Consider the following 7,513-nt stretch of genomic DNA (forward strand, 5'->3'; position numbering starts at 1 on the left):
CTCGCGCTAGCAACGAAAGTGCTCAGAAAGTGCTCGCGCTAGTAATGTTTGCTCCGTGGTTGTCATGGTTACAAGAGGGGCAGGGCGGCGCGAGGAACGCACTTTGACTGGTGGCAACTGTCTCGTGACTTTGCCGTGCATTTCGTGTTTGAGTGCATCTAACCTGGAGGTTTTCATTCTTGAAAACGAATAAATAATACTTAGTGTTTAAAACGCATGGACGTTGATTTTAACATGTATGGATATTACAGCCTCTTTACATTGGTGTTTGTAAAAATTAATTTACATTCATTTAGCTCGCACCATAACTAACCTCTTTAGTCTAAAGAACTGAAATAGTAACATAAATAGATTTTAGACAAATCTGTTAAATTACATGTAATCTATCATCTGTAAGTTTCTAAAAGCAGTTTTAAAGCGATGGTAAGCTGTTACTAAATAAATAAGTTAGCAACGACAATAGCTGCAATGTACTGCAGTAAAGGTGCAGGGATATTAAAAGCTGTAGTGAAGCACACAAGGTTTCCATGAAACAGGACATCTCAGAGAGAGGGCCTTCATCAGCTGTATAAAAAAAATATATATATATATATACACACACACAGAGAGAGAGAGAGAGAGAGAGAGAGAGAGAGAGAGAGAGAGAGAGAGAGCGAGAGAGAGAGAGAGAGAGAGAGAGAGAGAGAGAGAGAGAGAGAGAGAGAGAGAGACATTCAAAATGGTAGTGAAGCACACAATGTTTCCAGAGAAACAGGACGTTTTGGACAGAGGTCCTTCAACAGCTGAGCAAGCAGTGAAGTGCTTACACAGCTGATGAAGGACCTCTGTCCAAAACCTCCTACTTCACAACCGTGTTGATAATCTCTTACTACAAAGTTTATACACTGTCATCTAATGGGGATTGTTTGATAGCTTTAAAACTTTCCTTGGTGCAGGACCTGAGAAGAGGCCTTCCACAGATATTCTCTTAAGACTGATGGAAAAGACTGATAAAAAACTGTAAAGTACTTCACCTTTGACTCCAAATACTACTCACAAATTAGAATCTTAGAATGGGTAGGAAAATGGGACCATCCTAGTAAAACCTCTTTGTTGGATTTGTTGAGAAACATATTCTAACAATATCATGGACCTGTACTCTTAGAATTCCTGAGATGACATTTTTCCTAGTGCTTCGTGCACATTTGAAGAGCTCTAACTGTTCCTTCATCCAAGTTCCACCCAGCTTTGGAACATGCATGGAAGAGCACATCTTGGTATGAGGATAGCCTTTTTGGATGTTTCCACCAAGTCTGGAAATTTTTTGTTAAATATCCCCATCTATTGGAATTCTCATTCCAATTTGCAGTGCAACTCTACACATCCCAAGGCCTGCAAAAACTGCCTTACATCTACTGAGAATAAAGTGAGAATAAAGTGAGAATAAAGATTCCACCAAGAAAAGTTTGGATATGTGTGAGTATATTCAGAACTGTAGGGTTTCCTACGGAAGTCATAGATGACGCCTTTTCTCATTTTTTCAACTTATCATCCTACAAATAAAACAGCAACTGATATTATACTGAAACACGTCAGAATCCTCCAGGGCGATGCTAAGACCATGTCACCTTTTTAAGGATCCTCCACTAATCTCCTACAGACGAGACAAAAACATCAAAGATGCTCATTAAGAGTGAGATAAACATTACCGTTGCCTTACCATTTGTTGCTATGGCAGCAATGAAGTTAAAAACTTAAAGAAAGAAAGAATTTTATGATTTAAACATCTAATGTTTCGAATATAAACTAGATTCCTCCTCCTAGATCTTTAGAATCACTTTACCTGGACCTCTGTCCGAAATGTCCTGTTTCTATTCTCTGGAAACTTGTTTAGGTCACAACAATTTTGCACACCTCTACATCCTTTTTGACAGTAATTACTCACCTGTTACTCACCTGCATATGAATTTGTAAGTTTTAGGCCTACCATCAGGTTAATTCTAGCAATTATGGCTAGTAGCTGTTAATTATACTACGCGATACTTAGTATTCTTTGATCTGCTTATTGAATTAATTGATTTAATGACTTCTTTTGTCTAGTTCGTTTCTTATTGTGTAGCGGCGCCACAAGAGGGCAGTAAAAGACCCGCATCCAGTTCCGGTAGGTTGTGGCTCTCTGTTCTGCATCTTTGGATGTTTCTCTGAGACATCAGCGTGGTCTCTTCACTGATACAGGGTGCTCTGGGTAAATGCGCAGGCCTGCAGGATTTGGCAACTCAAATCAGGAGCTTCAAAAGGAATTTTGCACCCTGTGGAAATATAATAATAATCTGGTCGTTTTTTATGGACCCTTAAAATCATGCAACCCCTCAGGCCGAGCCCCCATCACTCAGGTGAATCCAGTCACGACCCAGTTACGCTGTGAGCTTCATCGCCCATACTAACCGTGATTACAAGTAGGAAACTCAAACCTCAAAATAGAACTGCCAGACGGACGGCTAATTGTGACTTGATTGCAAATCCTTCAACAGCAACAATGCCTCAATTATTGAATAGATAATTAGAAACTCGGGTTTCTTACAGTCAGCTGACATTTTAGTGATGTGTCGTTTGTGAAAGAATCGGCTCTTTGGGGCAGAATCACAGAGACCAGACAAACGGATACAAGGTTTGCTGAAAATTCTGCAGTTTATCAGTAGACCTACCTGTGGGAAATGAACAGCTATCAAGATAGCCTTAATGATTAAAAATGTAGGATGTCTGGTTAAAAGACAGACGAGAATCTTTGTCAAATTCATGTTTAATGGAAGTGCAGATGCAGCACACACAATATCTTAAATCCAGCAGTGCTTGCTACATGTCTAGGAGCTTGTATGTACAAGATTATGGTCTCTGAAACTAAACAATGACATTCACTGTGCACTTAACAGAGCTACAGGTTCATATAGGCCTAAAGAATGTCATTTTACAAAACATTACAGGCAACAGCTTGGCTAAGGGAGCAAAGGGATAAGTTGCAACTAAAATGGTTAATAATTGTAGTAATATGTAGGTATCTGCAGTAAACATGTGTTACAGTGTTTAGATCATTTTCCTTTTTTTGACTGTCAGTGTTGGGCTACTAATGGAAAACCAGAGAGCTCTTTAGAACTATTAATTTTGCTGAATGAGCAAATCACAAAAAAAACTTTATTAAATGATTATAAACAGGGCAAACTCAAACTCAGGAAAACCTCGAATAATTGTTTTCTTCTCACTACATGTTGTGTGTGTTTAATAATATACAACAATATGCAAAATATTGTGAATAGAATTACAGTAAGTAAGGAAGGTTATAGCAGGTGCATGAAGCTTCCAAAAGAAATTCCAACTTTCCTGCAAAACCTTCATTTAATCCACCCTGATACAGAGAGAACCACGACCGCCGGCCACTCAGCCACTGGCTAAAGCTCTGTCCTGAATCACTGAGAGTAACAGACTCAAATCCCTCTCTCTGCCTCTCTCCCCTTCTCTTCTATACTAATAATCACTGTGTGTCTTCCTTTAACTGACTTTAGAAAAAAAAAAGATTTGGGGATTTTCAAGTGTGAAATCGTCTCTTCCTAGAGGTATTTGACGATGAAAGGTTTAGTGGCAGTGTGGTCTCGGAGCTCCTCACACACCTGGCCTTTGTCTGCTTGGTCTCTCCGAGTGTCTCAAGGTGGAGGGAGATCTGACGAGCTTCACAGCGAGTGACAAGGACACCTCGAGAACTTTCAACGTGTGGAGACAGTAAAGTAGGCTGCTCCCAACAAACGAAAGATATGGGAAAGTGTAGCAAAAGGACAGGACACTGTCAAGAGGCTATTGTTGCCTTACAACAGACCAGGTAGTTGTACCCTGGCTATTGTGTCTTCCGGGGAATTTTTGGTTTGGAAAAGTCATGGTTCTGTCATGCCAGTCACAGCAGAACAGTGTCGTGCAGGAGTCCATTCAGGGCACGGCAGAGGTTTGTAGCATAGCGTATCAAAGTATGCGCATAGCATGCCCTGACTGACAACGGTCAGCTCAAACAGCTGTGACCACAGACTGGCTGACGATCGGAAACAGAAAACCTTTGGCACTGGAGAGAGAGGCACAGCATCCAAACCTGAGGTCTGTTTAATCTGCAGCCTCGGTCCAAGTTCTCCACGTCTCGGGTTCATACTCGGAAACAAAAAAGTTGTTCCAGGCATCTTGCCCATAGACAAAGGGCCGGACTGCACTCCGCTGTAATCAGGCCGGACGAGGCTTGCTGGTGGGGACTTTTTAAGCAGTTAAACTGCGTGAAGGCTTGTTATGCTTGGTTTGACTTTGATTTCACAGTGACTCCAGTACAGCCAGTTTAACTTGTACAGCCACAGAGAACAATCTTCTAGGGATTTTTTGTTGTGTTTTTTCCCTTTTAAAATATTGTTTTTGGCATTCAGGAGGAATGTCTTTCTAGGCAGGAAATAACAGAAATATTATTGCAGGTGTCTTTGTAGAATATGGATGAATTATTTGCTTCTAACCTTTTTCTTTGTCCATTGGTTAGTGTGGCAGAGCTGATGTGTTCAAAGGTCAGGGACAGTGACCTCTCTGGTTACTCCTCTGGCACCACTGTGACTGTGACCAAAACAGTAATAACGGCACTGCTTTTCACTTCTGCTCCTTTTCTCTGTGTGGGCCGGCACACTGGCGCATACAGGAAGCCACATGTAAATGCTGTCTGATGAAACACTGACTGCTAGTTACATCTCTGCGAGGCCATACACCCCCACGCATCGGTGAATCAAAAACGTCGCCGCTCATGACGTGGTGACACACTGCTGAAGCTTGAAGTCTCAAAAACCCTCAAACCTTACAGAATCCAGAAGAGAAACACATTTTACATGTGTTGAAATGATTGAGGCAGATAAAAAGACTGAACGTTAACTGTAACGTCGGGAACCTGTGGAGATGTGAAGGCTCATTGTGGTGCCACATTAAGCACCATGTTAATCATTAACAGTGAGTTGTTTTGCATTGTTATGACACCCAGTACAAATACATGCTTAACTTGACTTCGATCTAGTGGTGAGGAAAAGTTACTCAGAGTAAAACAGGTGACAACAGAGCAGCATCGGATTACCAGTGACTGACTCGCATGAACTATTCAGCAGATGATCAGTGCAACCTGCCATCTGTGACTAAGTTTTTGTCATCAAAGCAAAATTACACGTCAAAGCAATTCCAACATTGATAGCCACAGGGCTTGAGATCGGCGTGGAGGGTACCGCTGGCAAAGTGCATCAGATGTAGTGCGTCATTTCAAAAGTTTAACTTTTAAAGATACAGTAAGAAACATCCCACTAGCTTCATAATGACATGCCATGTGACACTGGTCCTTATACCAGAACAGGAGAGAGAGTTGCTTTGACCATTGCAGAAAAGGAAATATTTTTCTAGCATAAAGACTGTTATAAACCTTCAGTGTTTGTTATACCATAGCTTTAATTGTTAAAAACCATATTAAACAGTGTGTCTGCATGTTTAAACTTTTTGCAAGTGTATTTAGTGTAACTTAAAATGTAGAGAAATTGTTTGCATGTTTACTTTAAAAACTAAAAACAATATAGAATTGAAGAAGCAATCATGGAAACAATGTACCACGTGCAGCAACACAACAGGACTTGTGTCTTGATTATGTCTCTTCGTCTCCTCCAGGCATTGCCAGAATGTTCTCTCAAGGTCTTCACTTTGAAATAGACAGACACAGACATTAAATAGACAGACACAGACGTGACAGACAGACACAGATATGAAATAGACAGACACATAAGTGACATAAATGTTCTTTCTTCCAACCCTTCTTTATAAAACAAAGTTTTTCACAAACCATAAGTCACACACCATGCAGATAGCATGTGATGCCTTGGGCTTAACCTCAACTATACCTTTTCTATTTTTAGATTTACCTGATGCCAAACTGATATCCGATACCTGTTACCTCACACATACACTTAAGCTACAGTACATCATACGTGCCCTCTGTTAAAGACTTCTGACAATGAGCACTTTCATGTGGTGTTTTTTTTTTCAAAGTAACACAAGTAACAGACCTCCAAACGGACCAAAACAGTAGACCCTGTGTCCATGGCAACTGTCTTGAAAGTCACACCAGCACAGGTCACACTCCGTCAACCTGGACAGGTAAACGGGAACAGTGTTGGCAGTTTGTAGTTTAGAATGACACATGAATTGATGGTTGCTAAGAATCCAATCAGATATGCACCTCCAACAACCAGGAGCCAAGCACTGGTCACAAAATTGGAACTGACCTGGAAGTCCAGCAATCAAAAGAGCCTTAACTGGGATGAAGAGCTGAAACCCCTGAAGAATGAGAAAGGAATAAACCTTTGAGTCATTTTCAGAATATGACTGCATTCAGGTCTTTGTCCTGGTTACTGCAAAAGTGTATTTTGAAAAAGAGTAAAGAATGCAGAATTAATGCACAGGGTAATATTATGCTGTGACAAACGCTTAGTTGTTACTGGGTGTAATGGTTTGGGTGTAAGACATTGTTACTGGGTGTAATGGTTGTGACAGGGTGTAAGACGTTTTTACTGGGTGTAATGGTTTGACTGGGTGTAATGGTTGTGAATGGGTGCAATTGTTTGACTGGGTGTAATGGTTTGACTGAGTGTAAAAGGCTGTGAATGGGTGTAAGAAGTTGTGACTGGGTGTAATGATTTGACTGGGTGTAATTACTTGACTGGGTGTAATGGTTGTGAATGGGCATAATGGTTTGACTGGGTGTAATGGTTGTGAATGGGTGTAATTGCTTGACTGGGTGTAATGGTTGTGAATGGGCGTAATGGTTTGACTGGGTGTAATGGTTGTGAATGGGTGTAATTGCTTGACTGGGTGTAATGGTTGTGAATGGGCGTAATGGTTTGACTGGGTGTAATGGTTGTGAATGGGTGTAATTGCTTGACTGGGTGTAATGGTTGTGAATGGGCGTAATGGTTTGACTGGGTGTAATGGTTGTGAATGGGTGTAATTGCTTGACTGGGTGTAATGGTTGTGAATGGGCATAATGGTTTGCCTGGGTGTAAGAAGTTGTGAATAGGTGTAAGAAGTTGTAACTGGGTGTAATGGTTTGACTGGGTGTAAAACGTTGTTACTGGGTATAATGGTTTGACTGGGTGTAATGGTTGTGAATGAGTGTAAATGTTTGACTGGGTGTAATGGTTGTGAATGGGTGTAATTGTTTGACTGGGTGTAATGGTTTGACTGGGTGTAAGAGGTGCTCATTAACTTATTGTACATCTGTGCTCCACTGATTGAGGAAAAGTCATAAAATGGTGTGGCAGGCAGACAGACAAGCAGAAAAATGTACTACACCATGAAAAACCCAAACCAGCTCAACACTGGTGTAATTTTCTTTACAGCTTTGGAGGGATCTGCCACTCAATCCACCCACCATAAGTCAGACTTCGTTTATGTTCAATAAGACATAGGATATGCTACACTGGGAATGATCACAAATTGA

The sequence above is a fragment of the Electrophorus electricus genome, chromosome 4 (assembly GCF_013358815.1).
Source record: "Electrophorus electricus isolate fEleEle1 chromosome 4, fEleEle1.pri, whole genome shotgun sequence".
Taxonomy (NCBI): Eukaryota; Metazoa; Chordata; class Actinopteri; order Gymnotiformes; family Gymnotidae; genus Electrophorus; species Electrophorus electricus.